General features: G+C 41.7%; 1 protein-coding gene across 1 annotated transcript in view; it reads right to left on the bottom strand.

The window, feature by feature from the left end:
- Nucleotides 1-14,410, bottom strand: part of Far1 (fatty acyl-CoA reductase 1) — a 65,551-nt gene extending 51,141 nt beyond the window's left edge. Inside the window, exon 1 of the mRNA XM_045145354.1 lies at nt 14,290-14,410. The gene's annotated coding sequence lies outside the window, so the exon portion shown is untranslated. The remainder of the gene's footprint in view (nt 1-14,289) is intronic.
- Between the last annotated feature and the right edge of the window lie 476 nt (nt 14,411-14,886).

Here is a 14,886-nt window from a genome sequence, read left to right as displayed (position 1 = left end):
AACAAAACAAAACAAAACAAAACAAAACAAAAAATACATATACAACCACCACTATTTAATTATTTTACACTTTCTAAGTCAGGAATTCTGGAAAGGTTCCACTAAGCAATTAAAGCTGAACAGTTTTAGCTTGAACTTAAGCATGCTGTAGTTCGTGCTTCCTTACAGCAGGCTAGTTAAGACTGTTTACAAAACTGCTAACAGTCAAACAGCCAGAAGTAAATACATGCTTTCTCACCTTCACACACTGTCACAGTGCACATATGGTCAGAAGACAAACCCTGGAATGCCAGTCTTCTCTCGTTCTACCTGGTCTGTTGAGACAGGGTCTGTCTCTCTGGTAGTGGTCACTGAAAACCAGTCTGCTCAGGGACTCTGACTCCACCTCCCATTCCTGTAGGTATGTTGGGACCACAGATATGTGCACCACTCTGTGCCTAGCTTTATGTGGGTTCTGGTGATATGAACTCTGGTTGGCTGGCTTGCAAAACCAGCACCTTTAACCACTGGGCAGTCTCCCCACCTCTCTCTCACACCCTTTTCTCAACCTTGGACATTACAGTATAACTTTTGCCATGTTCTGTTGACTACTGATGACTTGAAGACAACACAAATTCAAAGACACATAAGCCCTACCTCAGGTTGGACAACTACCCTACTGGCTTTTAAATGCTAGAACTGTACCTTCAAGCTGTGGCTCTGGTTAGGGGATCCCTTCAACCAACTAGTCTTTAGCACTTTAGAGTACAAAATAAAGACATGAATATGAGCCCTAATGTCTTTGAACTCTGGGGCCAAGTGTTCATATCTACTGCAGTACTGCCTAACTGCTCACTGCCTTTAAAATCAGTTTAGGAGGGCCGAAGAGATGGATTAGTGATTAAGCACTTGCCTGTGAAGCCTAAGGACCCTGGTTCGAGTCTAGTTTCCCCAGGACTCACATTAGCCAGATGCACAAAGGGGCACACGCTTCTGGAGTTCGTTTGCAGGGGCTAGAAGCCCTTGCGCACCCATTCTCTCTCCCTTTCTCTATCTGCTTCGTTCTCTCTCTGTCGCTCTCAAATAAATAAAAAAATAACAAAAAAATTTTTTAAATCCATTTAGGAAATTTGTCAAAGGACAAAATTACAATTTAGTTTAACAATCTTGTTTGATTTTTTGTAGTGCTGGGATTGAACATGTAATTTAGTAATCTTAATTGACTTTATATTCTATAATTAAGCAACATTTCATTCCATAAAATAGAACAGGTATTCCAAGGAACTGTTGTTGATTGCTTTCTCTTTCCCTTGAGATGGGGAATTGCTACATAAACCACGCTGGTCTCACACTCCTCTGGCCTTACTCTCCCATGTGTTGGGATGACAGGGCTGTACAACCATGCCTAGCTTAAGAGAATGGTTTTTTAGATCCTCCCCCCCAAAGACAGAAATAAACCAAAACCAAACTTGGTCATTTTAGTTGTTAATACCTATAATCCTAATTTCCCAGAGAAATAATGGTGTAGTGATATAGAACGTCTACACGAACAACTTCATTTTGATTATTGATAGGTCTATTAGAAGCTATTACAGGACCTTAGCTCAAACAATGTCCTCCTGTAATTTGTATTTAACAATAAATAAATAAATAACAAAGAATTATTTCTTACTACATATCTTTTTAGCCACCCAAAACTTAAAAAAAAAGTTCCTTCATGTCTTCAACTTTTTTTCTACCAATAATCTCATTTACTGAATAATGACATTTTCTAATGTTCAATTAACTGTGAACTTTAACCACATTAACATTTGGAATTGATACATATTTAGTCAAAGGCAAGACAACATATTTTAGTGACACCAAAACTTTATATATATATATATATATATATATATATATATAGAGAGAGAGAGAGAGAGAGAGAGAGAGAGAGAGAGAGAAGAAGAAGAAGGAGGAGGAGGAGGAGGAGGAGGAGGAGGAGGAGGAGGAGGAGGAGAGGGAGGGAGGGAGGGAGGGAGGGAGGGAGGGAGGGAGGGAAGGAGGGAAGGAGGGAAGGAGGGAAGGAGGGAGGGAGGGAGGGGAGAGGAGAGTAGAGAGAAGAGAGAGAAGGGAAGGGGAAGGAAGAGATGAGATTGAGATTTCTAATAAGATTCTCATCAGGAGGTATACTGGGAGTTAAAAACCTAGATAGGATTTTTCTACTATATATTTAGTAACTATAGAATTTTTTAAATCAATGACAAAGCTGCATATATTTATCATGTGCAGATGTTTTAAAGCAGGTTGTAGATGCAATCTGTATGTAGTCTTTTGATTAAGACAACACAGAACTTTCCCTAAAAGTTAGCGGTAGAAAAAAAAAGTAAACTCAAAGTGTGCCAACTATTTATTGTAGCTAAGCTGATAAGAACAGTGAGTTCCTTTCTCTTTCTCAAAAAAACACAAGCTTATCAGGCATCTTTCCCCAGACAAAGGCACAGCTCTAGCATCTTGGTTAGCATTTCTTTTTCAATAAAAGATGCTAGCGTCCAACTCTGCTGTGATCACCACTGAAGTGGAAATAATGGCCACTCTGTTTGCCCACACAGGCAGGCACTGATGCATCATCATCTAGCTGGGCTCCATTGTTCTCAATGCCTAAGGTACTTCTTGGCAGGAAGGAATCTCAGTAGGCTCATGAGCGCTCATGCTACTACAACATGACTATTTTGTACACCAATGTCCATAAGCACAGTGCTTCCACAAGAACTAGAATGTTTCTAGGATCATACCATCCTAAAGATTTTAGGTGTCAAAACCTCTCAAAACAGCAAGTTAATTTTAAAAGTCAGAGAACTATAAATTCGGTAGCATTAAAATTCCATGCTTGCCAGAAAACTTTAAATTTCTCAGTAATGCCTATTTATCACCGCGCCAGTTTCCAAACTCAAGATCCATGGAATAATTACTATAAGGTCTATTATAAAATTACTATAAAAGGACAATGTTCCTGTTTACAGAATAATGAATAGGAAGAAATTATCTAAACCAAAAATTGCAAACAGCTCTAGCAATTAGTTAAGTTACTGAATTGGGTTGAGGAAGCAGTATTATTCTACTGTTTAGAAAATATTCAATTCCATTCTAGGGGGAAGGAAGTCTTTTAAAATAAAAACTATTTCCCACTGTCAATCATATTTTTCTTTTGGATATTTTGTAGATTAATGACTTTGCTATGTTTACTCCTTACCTTAATACAAATGGTTTCATATTAAGACAAGAAATTTTTATCCTCATCTTTAAGTGAAATAGCATTCTAGTATACAGAAGTATACTAACACGTGTCACCAAAGATGAAGCCTTTCAAACCTTGCTAAAACAGCAGAGGAAATTGAAAAAGCCCTCTTGTTTAAAAAGTCATAAAGGTTGCATATTGTCTATAATATACCTCAAAATTAAAATAAAATATTTCAAATTACTGACTTAAGTCAACATTAAAGGAAAATAAGTTCTTTTACACTGAACATTCTATGTGGATGATATGCAGCCTGACTAAAAAACCTGACTCAGGCAAATTATTATGTATCTTGTGCACTCTAATTAAAGTTTATTATAACTTATTCACAAAAATCAATCTTTTTTTTCAAAATAAGGTGGTAAAACCAGGCACTTCTGACCATAAAAGCATTAAAAACTCAGCACGGTCATCATAGCAAATGTAACCCTTGGAAGCAGCGCAGCGCCCGGGCTGTACTTGCCCTTTACTCTTGTGCCACTTTCTATGTATGCTTCCTGAACCTGTTTTTTTCAAGGCTTAATCTAAAAACAGGTTAGTTTTATGGTCAATGGGGTTGGGAAACCGTATATATGCAATCCGATTAGGGAAGTATATCAGCATATCAAAGGAACTCAGTAAACCCTAAGCAAGGCCTTCACACATTTCCTAACTTGCCCAGGGGAGCAGTACTGGTGAACAGCTTCTAATCACCCTATCAGTCATCTAAATATGGACCAAACCTTTGCTGGACTACCAATGATTTACAAGCATGACCTCCCTTTGATCCATAAAGCTACTTATAAAGCTACTTATTAAGTCAGTTATCAAGAATTTCAAAAGTGAACATTACTAGAATGCACAGAGACTTCTATTACATTCACATCCCAATGCTTCCATGTCTTCATCCCGAAAAAGCTATTATTCTCGGACTGCAATGACATGGTGGTTAAAGGCACTTGATTGCAAAGCCTGTAGATCTGGGTTCAACTCCCAAGCCACCCACATAAGGCACTTGAAAAAGTGGTACAAGTATACTGTATTCATGTGAAGTGGCAAGAGGCTCCAACGTGTCCATAAACACACACACACACACACACACGTGTAAGCAATTTTTTTTAAATGCTATAATTCTAATTTTCAAATACAAGGCAGTCAGTTACGTTTAAGTTGTGCTATCTCTAGCTGGGCAAGGTGTTCAATTATTCTTGTGTTTAAACTTAAAAGACTGCCCCTAATTTGGATTTATCATTACCAATTTAGTTTTAGTTACTTTATTAAACCTAAATGAATGTGTAACAAATTGCATCATGAGTTTTCTAAATACACTAGGCTTTTATTTTTGTTAGTTTATTCAGAAGCCACATCTCTCATGAAATCTCTCCAAAATATTCTTTTACCTTGGTAATTGTTAGTCCACCAGAAAGTGGACATTACTGAGCGTAAGTACAGCGATACAGCTAAGTGGCTAGGATTTAAGTAGCTCCCCGGTTGGGAGCACACTACTGTGGGAGAATGGGATTAGCCTTCTCCCGGGCCACTCCAACCAAATGTGATGTAAGAACTCAGAAGCAGGATGTGCTACGTACTTTGAATGTCCACTGTCTCTCCAGTCCCCAGTTTTGAGTGAGAGAACAGTTCCAGGGATATCTTCTAATAACCGAATCCAGCTTATCTTCTCAAAAATCTTTAATTTACCTTTAAAACTCTCAGTTTCAAGCCAGGCATGGTGGTGCACGCCTTCAGTCCCAGCACTTGGGAGGCAGAGGTGGGAGGATCACTGACTTTGAGGCCATCCTGAGACCACATAGTGAATTCCAGGTTAGCCTCGACTAGAGTGAGACCCTACCTCAAAAACCAAACAAAAGAAAAAAAAAAAAAAAACCTGCCAGGTTCATAGATACATCAAGCACCTAAATTCTCAGGGATCAGCCCAGGAAAACACAAGCATCATAAGAGTAATCATGGTTACTTCATGGATTTTCTGTATGCTTTCATCTGTAGACCTGAATTGGGATGCTAACATTTCTGCCTCAATGGCCTAGTAACCCCACAGGTTAGCATACTAAGGATTTGTTGAAAAGTATGCAAAATAAAAACTCAGGGAATTCTAAGTCAATTTATTAAAGTCACAGGGCCACAAACACAAGTGTTAAACATACTCCCGTCTCAGGATACTGAGATCCACAATGAAAAGATAGCCAAACTTAAAAATATATATGTTTATTCATTTATTTATTTGAGAGAGGGAAAGAAAAAGAGAGAGAGACAAAATGAGAATGTGGATGTGCCAGGGCCTCCTACCAATGCAAACAACTCCAGATGCATGCACCACTTTGTGCATCTGCCTCTACGTAGGCAATGGAAAACCACACCTGGCTGGGCCAAGAGGCTTTATGAGCCAGCTCTCCAGCCCCAGCCAAAACTTTAAAAAGAACAAAAGACTTATCAAAAACCAGTGTAATGAACTGTTATGCCATGAGGACTGCCTTAACTATGTGATCCTGGTTGGATTAAGTCAATATCTCTGGTCTCTTGTTAAAATCAAGTGACAAGCAGGCCAGATCACTGATCATGAAATCTTCTCAATGTCTGTATTTCTGCTACTATGCACTGGAATAAACTATTGCCTAGTCTTACATTTGGTACTTAGGGAATTATTAACTCCAACAGGTCAGAAAGGTTATCACAGTTTAAAGCAATTCACCTACTGTTTGGCATCTTCAATCTATGTTCTACTTTGAGAGACAAATGTTCCACTGTCAGCTAAGTCACCTGGCTCCTCTCCCCTGAGGATTCTGCTTGTGCAAATAACCATTATCATGGCCTACATTTAAGTGCATTCCATAGGTCTTTGAAAACATGTTTCTAAGAAATTCTTTAAAGACCACCTCTTAAACTAAGTGGGTGAGGAGCATTATGCTCTCAGGACTCCACTGACAATCATTCTACCGACACAAACCCTGCAGTTAGGTCAACACTGATGTGAACATCAAAATAAAAGATCTTTTCCTCCACACACCTTGTTTAAGGACAAGGCTTGTCAAAGAATTGTCTTCCTTTACTTCTGCAGGGGGACAAAGGGGTGTTTACACATTCTTGTATGTTTTACTTTCCGTTAATGCAGTGTATAGCATCTCTATATCATGTACATAAGGTACCATACACCAGTTCCAGAGTCTGTAGTAAAGATGGCACATATCTGTAATCTCAGTGCTCTGGAGATTAAGGTGGAAGAAGGATCATTAGCTCAACGTCATTCTAGGCTACACAGTGAGACTCAGTCTCAAAAAAAATAAAACAAAATTCTGGCTAGGGATTATTTTTCCCCCAAGAATCCAATTAAGAATTGATCTCATTTTTTCACCACGTTTGCATAATAAACCTCATAATTTTATCACTCCTATTACTGTTTGTGAGAGGGAAGCATAACACATAAAATAAAACTGAGTTGAGTTTCAGCAGTATGCATTCTGTCTGCACATTAGAGAATGAATTATTAGGCAAGGGTTGGATTCAGTGATAGAACACTTGCCTAGCAAAAAGCAAGACCCCGGGTTTGGTACACATGCATGCACACACGGGACCTGGGTCCACACACTGCAGAGGATTTTGTAAGCCGAGCTGAGTTTTAATAAGCCCCTGAAGGTATATAGGGGTGTGTGTGTGTGTGTGCGCGCGCGCTGCGCTGCGTGGGTATGAATGAAAGTTATACGTACAGGTATATTTTTCTGTGGAGACAGGACAACATTATGAGATGCTCAAAGAGGCTCATGAACTTTCAGAATTCTGCATTATAGAATACATAAGATCTTATTTTTCATACTTCATAACATGTAATGGCATAAATCAATCCAAGATTTCTCATCAACTTCCATGACAATATTTATGAAAAGAATTCCATGAAATATAGTAATTTCAAAACAGTCTCAAAATTGTCAAATAACACATGTGCATGCACGCATACAGAAGAGCCACTATTTAGTCACCAAGTGATTTGTCCTTGAAAGCTAATGGCACATACAAACATTTTAGCCAAAGTGGATTGATTAGTACATGGGTTATAAGATATTTATAAGCTACTGGCATTTTGTAATAGAATGTGCCAAATAAATCACCAGAGTAAAGAATACATTCACAAAGTAAAGCACCCTAATTTTTCATACAGCACTTGGCTTTTTCTAAGAACTGATAAATGTAAGATCTATACTATGCCAATTAATACCTTGTATGGATCTGAATTAAAAGTTAAAGAGAGGTCTGGAAAGAGAGCTCAGTGGCTAAAGGTGCTTGGTTACAATGCCTGATGGCCGGGATTCAATTCCCCATTACCTATGTAAAGCCTGATACACAAAATGGCATATGTATCTGGAGTTCATGTGCAGTGGCAAGAGGCCCATTCCCCTCCCCCTCTCCTTCTCTGTCTGACTGCAAATAAATCATCTTTTTAAAAAGGTAAAGAGACACAGATTAAGATATAACTTATTCTATGAAGCCAAAGTTTTTTCTATGTTTTAATTCATGTGATTTCCCATACATCATCACCTAAATGATCTTTCTCCACCTATCTAAATTCTATTTTGATTCCAAACCAATGTCAATTCCCACTTACGAGTCTACCATTTTTGGTACATGGTTCACCATTACTAAACCATTTCATACATATTCTGCCACACCACCTCTTTTTATACCTGTCATACAGTAGCTTACTATATGCCATTTCTCTTATACAACACAGTAGGGCGGACAAGTTCAAAATAGACCTCATTTCCCTTACACTAACATGTCTACTCTTAGGCTGTATGGCAGAACTGTTTCAAAATAAAATCTGCTTCAAAATAAGGGGAAAGTGGATAGAACTAAAGTTAAAGTTCACCACCCTGTGCTATGGTTGGTGATATGTAACTGAGGGCTTCTTAATGACAGGTCTAGGTTTCTTCTTTGTGTATCCAGGCAGCAGAGTAACTGAATTTTAGTAAACACATTCCACTCTTTAAGCACATGTACCTTCCGACGGAAGGTCAACAGCAGCTCTGTGGTAGCTGTTTCCTTTGAGGCACTGCAGAATTGAGTCAGGTCCTGCACACGGCAAGCACCTCCTCACCACTGAGCTGCGCCTTCCACCTGAAAACCGAGCCCCAGCTTCCAGCTGTGTTTTTAAGTTATTGAACTTTAGTAATATGGCCTTCAAATATTTTTTCTTTTATATTTCACATGTGTGTATATACGGGTGCACCAGGCCCTACTCAGTGTTGCAAAGGAACACCAGTTGCTTGTACTACATTTGGTATTTGGTTTTATGTGGATGGCTTGGGAAGTAAACCCAGGTCAGCAAGCTGTGTAAGCAAGTGCCTTTAATCACTGAGCCACCTCCCCAACCCAGCTAATATGGTTTTTTATTAGCTCAGATAAAACATACTGTCACCCATTTATCCACTAGTAACTCTATGGACACATGCTAAGATATTCTGTCTCAGTAAACATGGGATACCCAAGACAATTCATCCTTTCTAACAATTAAGAACACAACCATACATATCAGGAATACATGACAAAAATGGCAAGAGGAAGAAGAGATGAAAAGAAATAAACAGTTAAAGAAAAGCAGTAATACATTTTAAAATTTCTCCATCCTCCTCCAGTTAACAGAAAGGAAACTAAAGCTCAGGGAGGGGAAGTGACTTGCCTGGAGTCAAACACTATATTGCTAACAAAGTCAAAATTAAAACCCTTATCGGCTGATTCATGTTCAATGTGAATTTTCTACATTTTTTCTATACCATATTCACTAAAGATAATGAGCTTCGACACCATAATTTAAAGAAAATGAACACAAACTCTAAGACCATGAAATAAAATCTGCTTTACATGAAAGCTACATGCAATCCCCATACTTCCTCAATCCTAGATCCATTTGTCTTTAAGACACAGTGTCCACTTCAAATATTTTAAAAGACACTATAAAATATCTTGATTTTAAAAAGTGCTAAAATTTGGAAATATGCTTCTCTAAAGCAGGAAAAGGCAATATAGTGGATCCTGGAAGACATTAAAATCACTACCATTTATTAAGGAGGCAAGGTCACAAGGCTCAAACTCCTGCAGCAAGAGTCTCATTTTCTAGGGAGCAAGTTCTTATGAAATACCAAAGGGTACGCAGCATTCTTTCACATTTAAAAAATAGCCAGGTGGGGTGACACACCCCTTTAATCCCAGCAGCCGGGAGGCAGGAGGAGGATTGCTGTGAGTTCAAGGCCACCCTGAGACTGCATGGTGAACTCCAGGTCAGCCTGAGTTAGTGAGAACCTACCTCGGAAAAGCAAATATAAATCCTTATATGCATGAATTTTAAAAATAAAGCAAAGTTTTTTTTCTTTATTTCCTTGAGACAAGGGTCTTACTATAAAGCCAGATACTGACCTTAAACTTGGGATACTCCTGCCTAGCCTCACCAATGCTGGGATTGATAAGACTTGTGACACCTGCCCTGTCAAAGCAAGGTTTAAGGCCCAGCTCTGGCACTTAGCTCTCCAATGTTTGGAAAGCAACTTCTCTGAGCTTCATTCTCATCTGTAAAATGGGATAACATAGATAATTCTAAAATTAAATTTTGTATATATTTAAGAAACATAGTATCATGTCTATACAAAACTAAAATTACATTAATATTAAGCTTACTTCCATAATCCCCATTGGTCAAATGAAATTTGAACCTAGACTGACTTATAAGATTTCTCCTTCATTTAGGAGATTGGACTCAAATCAGTACTGATTCTAGCATAAATTCTATTATTGTTTTGGAATTAATTACTTGGTAAACAATAACTAAAATTATTTTCTTGCCATGTTTCTCTTCAAATTAGGGACAGAAAACAATGGCTAATTTTTAGCTGCTTAATAGTTATACATAAATGCAGCACTTTTATACCATTTACTGACCTCTGAGGCCATTATAAACCCACTGAAGACAGGAACTACAGAAATAAGTATGGGAAGAAGTAAAGATATAATGCCAAAAGAAATAGTTAAAATGACTCAAGAGCTGGTGTGGTGGTGCACACCCTTTAATCCCAGCACTTGGGAGGCAGAGGTAGGAAGATCATGAGTTTGAGGTCACCCTGAGACTACACAGTGAATTCCAGGTCAGCCTGGGCTAGAGTGAAACCCTACTTGAAAAACCAAAATAAATAAAAATAAAATGACTCAATTATATGAATAGTTTGTGAGTTTCTTTTAACCTTAAATTCATTCATTAAACTCTATGAAACAAATGTTGAGAAGATTCAAGCCCTATCTCTGATTTAGGGTGCTTTAAGAACCTAGTCCTTCAGATTAAGCAAGAGCCATAGTTTAATATGCACAGTTTCAGTTTCTACCAACAATCCAGACATTTCCAACCTGGAAACAGGTCTAGCAATGTGGCTCATCTGATATAGCACTGAAATAAGACCATCTTTTCTCCCACTCCAAGTTTAGACCCACCTTTCCCTCATTATTATTACCTTATTTCTGTTGCATGGGTATTACTCCTAATTATAAAAATAACAAATCCTCATTGTTTTAAAATTTGCAAATACACACACACACACACACACACACAAAAAAAAAAAAAAAAATACAAGCATTTTTTAAAGTACTCAGTCTTTCTAGCCAAAGAGTAAAACATCACAAGGGGCCCTACCATGATCTTTCCTATGAATTTACCATAACCATGATCACACCAAATATTAAATCTATTGAGTACTTGCCATTAAATATGATTACCAACCAATGTCATAATGCATTTCAGCTTTCTTGAGACTAAATTCACATTTTTCTTCCTTCTTTTCAATTACTGTTGTGATTCTCTCTGTTAAATGTTTTCTTGCTGAATACCCCCCTCTTTCTTAAAACAATGTCCTAGAAACAATATATTCTTCAATATCTACCCCCCTAAAAAAAACTTTCCAAATAATGTTTTTCTTTCTTTACTGGTTTTTTTACTGGATTTTTTTTTTTAAACTGATCTCTTCTGTAACAGGCTCAGATCTGACCTTTGGATTTTCTTGTCAGCTATGAATCTCCAGCACTTAACCAGCGCCTGGAATCTTCCAAATGAGCAATTAATGTTTACTGCCTGATTTTGCCAACCCTTATCTGCCACTTACTAGCTGGTGTTATCTTGTGGAATTAAATCTGTCTGAACCTCAGCCTCCTCATTTATGAGATATAACCAAAAGAGAATACTCGAAAAGTTTAAAACAGAATTTGGTGCAAAGCAGCATCTATAAATTTTGCTATTATTACAAACATCAATACAGTCTAGTGTGAGACTCCATGAAAAAGACTTTAACATTACATATGATTAGCTATTAAATCTATCTCTCAGTAGCTTATGTCCACTATATTCTCTTAAGTAGCAAAAAGCTTTTGTGGGTTGGGGAAATGGCTTAGCCATTAAGGCAATTGCCTGCAAAGCCTAACGACCTATGTTTGACTATTCAGGTCCCAGGTAAGCTAGACACACAAGGTGACCCAAGGGAGCAAGGTCATACATGTGCATAAGGTGGCACGTGCATCTGGAGTTCAACTGCAGGGGCTGGGGCCTTGGCATGCCAATTCTCATATTCTCTCTCTCATAATAATAATAAAAAGTACTTTTGTGCACTTTCCTTTACCGCCTATCTCAACCCATCAACTCTTCTACTTCTCTCCTAGCCATCACACAGAACCAGCATTTATCAGCTAAGCTGTCATCATCCGTTTAGTTGATTGCCCATTCTCACATGTTCATTCAGAGGTTGGCAGCTCTCCTTAGAAAACACACTGAATTTGAGATTCTTGTCCTCAGCTGCTTATGCTGTGCACAAACTACTGGACTGCCGCCATTCTGTCTTCTAGTAACCTGTATCTCAACCTAAGAGGGCAGATGATGGCTCAAAATTCACTTTTCAAGAAAGCCCTCGATTAATTTCCTACTCCCCATCCATCCATGGAAACTCAGCACTTGGGTATCCTATTATAGTAAAGGGGAAAATGTGATCACAGTGTTACCAACAGATAGCTTCCACAAAATCACTTCTCCCTCCTGAGGAATGATCCATTGGCTACAGTGATACACTGATCAGGTGAACTAGGAAAACATCCTATACAGCCGTTCTCCTGGGTTTTGTCTTTGACACTGCAACTCTTCAGCCCTTTGGTCCTAAACACAAGCAGCAAGTATACCTATGTAAACCCACTGGAAATGTGGCCACCTCTTCTGCCTATACCACGAATATTCCGAAAGCTTCTAACACAAAAGCAGTAGCAATGATACAGTTTCCAAGTCTTTCTTGAGTGAAAACAATTAAGTCTATTTTTAAAAATTTATTTGCAAGGGAAAGGTATAGAGAAGACAGACAGGGAGAATGGGCAGTGCCAGGACCTCCAACCACTGCAAACAAACTCCAGGTGCATGAGCCACTTTGCACATCCTCTCTCTTTTATGTGGGTACTGGGGAATGGAACCCAGGTAGTTAGGCTTTCTTTGCAGGTAAGCACCTTAACCACTGATCCATCTCTCCAGCCCAATTGAATCTATTTGACTACAAAATTCTTCCCAAAATTGAAAACAACTGCCCAACAAACTTAATACCTAATCAAATTCCACTATACTAAAGTAGCTGCGTGTTCAGAATAGCAAGAGTACACTCATACATTAATTTTCACTTGTACAGTAAGAGATCTTACATCATTTTACACTGTGTTATAATACACGCCCAACACAGTAATTCAGAAACTGCCCTGTAGGGCAAATTATCTTGAGTATCTTAGATGCTGCCTTTAACTTTCTTCTTTAATGTGAAGAATTACACAATTCCTCATGGTTACCCAATGAAAGGCAAATGACATTCGGGCTGGAGAAATGGCTTAGCGGTTAAGGCAATTGCCTCTGAAGCTTAAGAATCCAAGTTTGACACCCCAGTATCCACACCTATGTCTGGAGTTTATTTGCAGTGGCTAGAGGCCTTGGTATGCCCATTCTCTCTCCCTCCCTCCTCCCCCCAGTCTCAAATAAACAAATAAAAGAATCAAAACAAAGAAAACAATATTCATAACAGGATGAGTTTGTGTGTTGCTGCGACAAAACGACGAGAGACAGAAGGACTGTCGTGGGGTCGGGACAAGGGAAGGGTGTGGAGGCCGATGGGTGAAGAGCGTTGAGAGTTAAGGAGGCTTCAAGAGAAGGGAGAGAGCGGACCTGCGAGCCTTGCTCACACCCGAGACGTCGGCTCTGCGGACTCTGTTCTCACTCCAGCGTGCACAAGATGCCCAGCCTCGGGAGCACACGGAAAAACCAACCTCGACTCCTCCCTGTATGCTCTCTAACAGACACACACACATAAAAGCCTTCAAGTCCCACAGCTAACCTCAAACCTCGCCCCAGCTCCGCCACCTTCCGGTTTCGGTCCGCTTCCCCCCGACTCCCCACGCACGCACGTGTCCTCGGGGTGCAAAGACCTTCGCCTTCCACGCCCACATCGCGGTCTCCCTCGGCTCCCCGCTGACCTCTCCCGCAACCCCACCCGACGCCGGCTTCCAAGAAGGCCGAGCGACACCTTGGGCCCCGCGCCTCCTCCCCGGAGCCTCCGGGCGGGTCGAGAGCATCCTCCCCTCCCCATCACTCGGCTTCCTCCTCCAACCGGGAAGCTTTCAATCGCGGGCCTGCTCCGACCGCCAGCCGCCCGGGATCGCGGGAAGCCGCTCCTCCGGGAGCCCTTCAGCCCACCGCCTCCCGCTCGCCGCGGCCTCCCACCCCAGGCTGCCGCCCCGGCTTTCCCCTTCCCCGGCCCCCGGGGCTGCTTAAACCCACGGCCCTACCGCCTTCCCCCGGGCGGTCCCGGCCCCCCCCCCCACGCCGCGCACGGGCCATCGCGGCGGCCGCGGGCGTCTCCCCCTCGCCCAGCCCCCGGGCGGACGCGGTGGGGGCGGGCCGGAGGCCGCTCGTCGGCCGGGCCAGCCCCGGAGCCCCCCCCAGCCGGCCCCAGGACCCGGCCAAGGCCGAGCCGTCGGTGACGCCCCGTGCCCCTCACCTACAAGCAGAAGCCCGGGCCTTGCTTTCCGCCCCCCGCCCGCCCGCAGCAGCAGCAGCAGCAGCAGCAGCAGCAGCGATGGCTGCGCCGCCGTCGCGCTTCTCCTCACTCGCTTTCCACCGCCCCCGGCCGGCTGCTGAAGAGCGGACAGACAGCGGCACGCCCATTGGCTGCGTCAGCCCCAGTCCCCGACCGCAACCTCGCGACGCGATTGGCTGGCGCGGAGCCTCTTCTCCACGTCCGCTCCTGATTGGCTGCCGCGCGCACCTTTACCCGGAGGACCACTCACCCTGCACTGCTCTTCAGCCTCCCACCCCCGGACCTGGGTTTCCTTTTGAGCGGGCGGGAGGGAGGGGGCGGGGAGCGAGCGCCAGTGGAACGTGAATGGCCAATGGGGGGCGCGGAAAGCGGCCGGGGAGGTGGGCTCCGCGGAAGATCGGCCAATGAGCGTGCGCCCCACATCCTCAGCTCAGGAGCACCGCCTCCTCCACCCCACCACCACCACCACCACCCAGCTGCTGGGGTGCGGGCGGGTCGCGCCCAGGGCCACGCCCGGCTTGGCCCTGGTGCTGGAGGATCGCCCACGCAGAAAGTGCG

This window comes from Jaculus jaculus, chromosome 3, assembly GCF_020740685.1.
Source record: "Jaculus jaculus isolate mJacJac1 chromosome 3, mJacJac1.mat.Y.cur, whole genome shotgun sequence".
NCBI lineage: Eukaryota > Metazoa > Chordata > Mammalia > Rodentia > Dipodidae > Jaculus > Jaculus jaculus.
The sequence above is the reverse complement of the archived record's forward strand: the minus strand, read 5'-3'. Positions and strand labels throughout refer to the sequence as shown.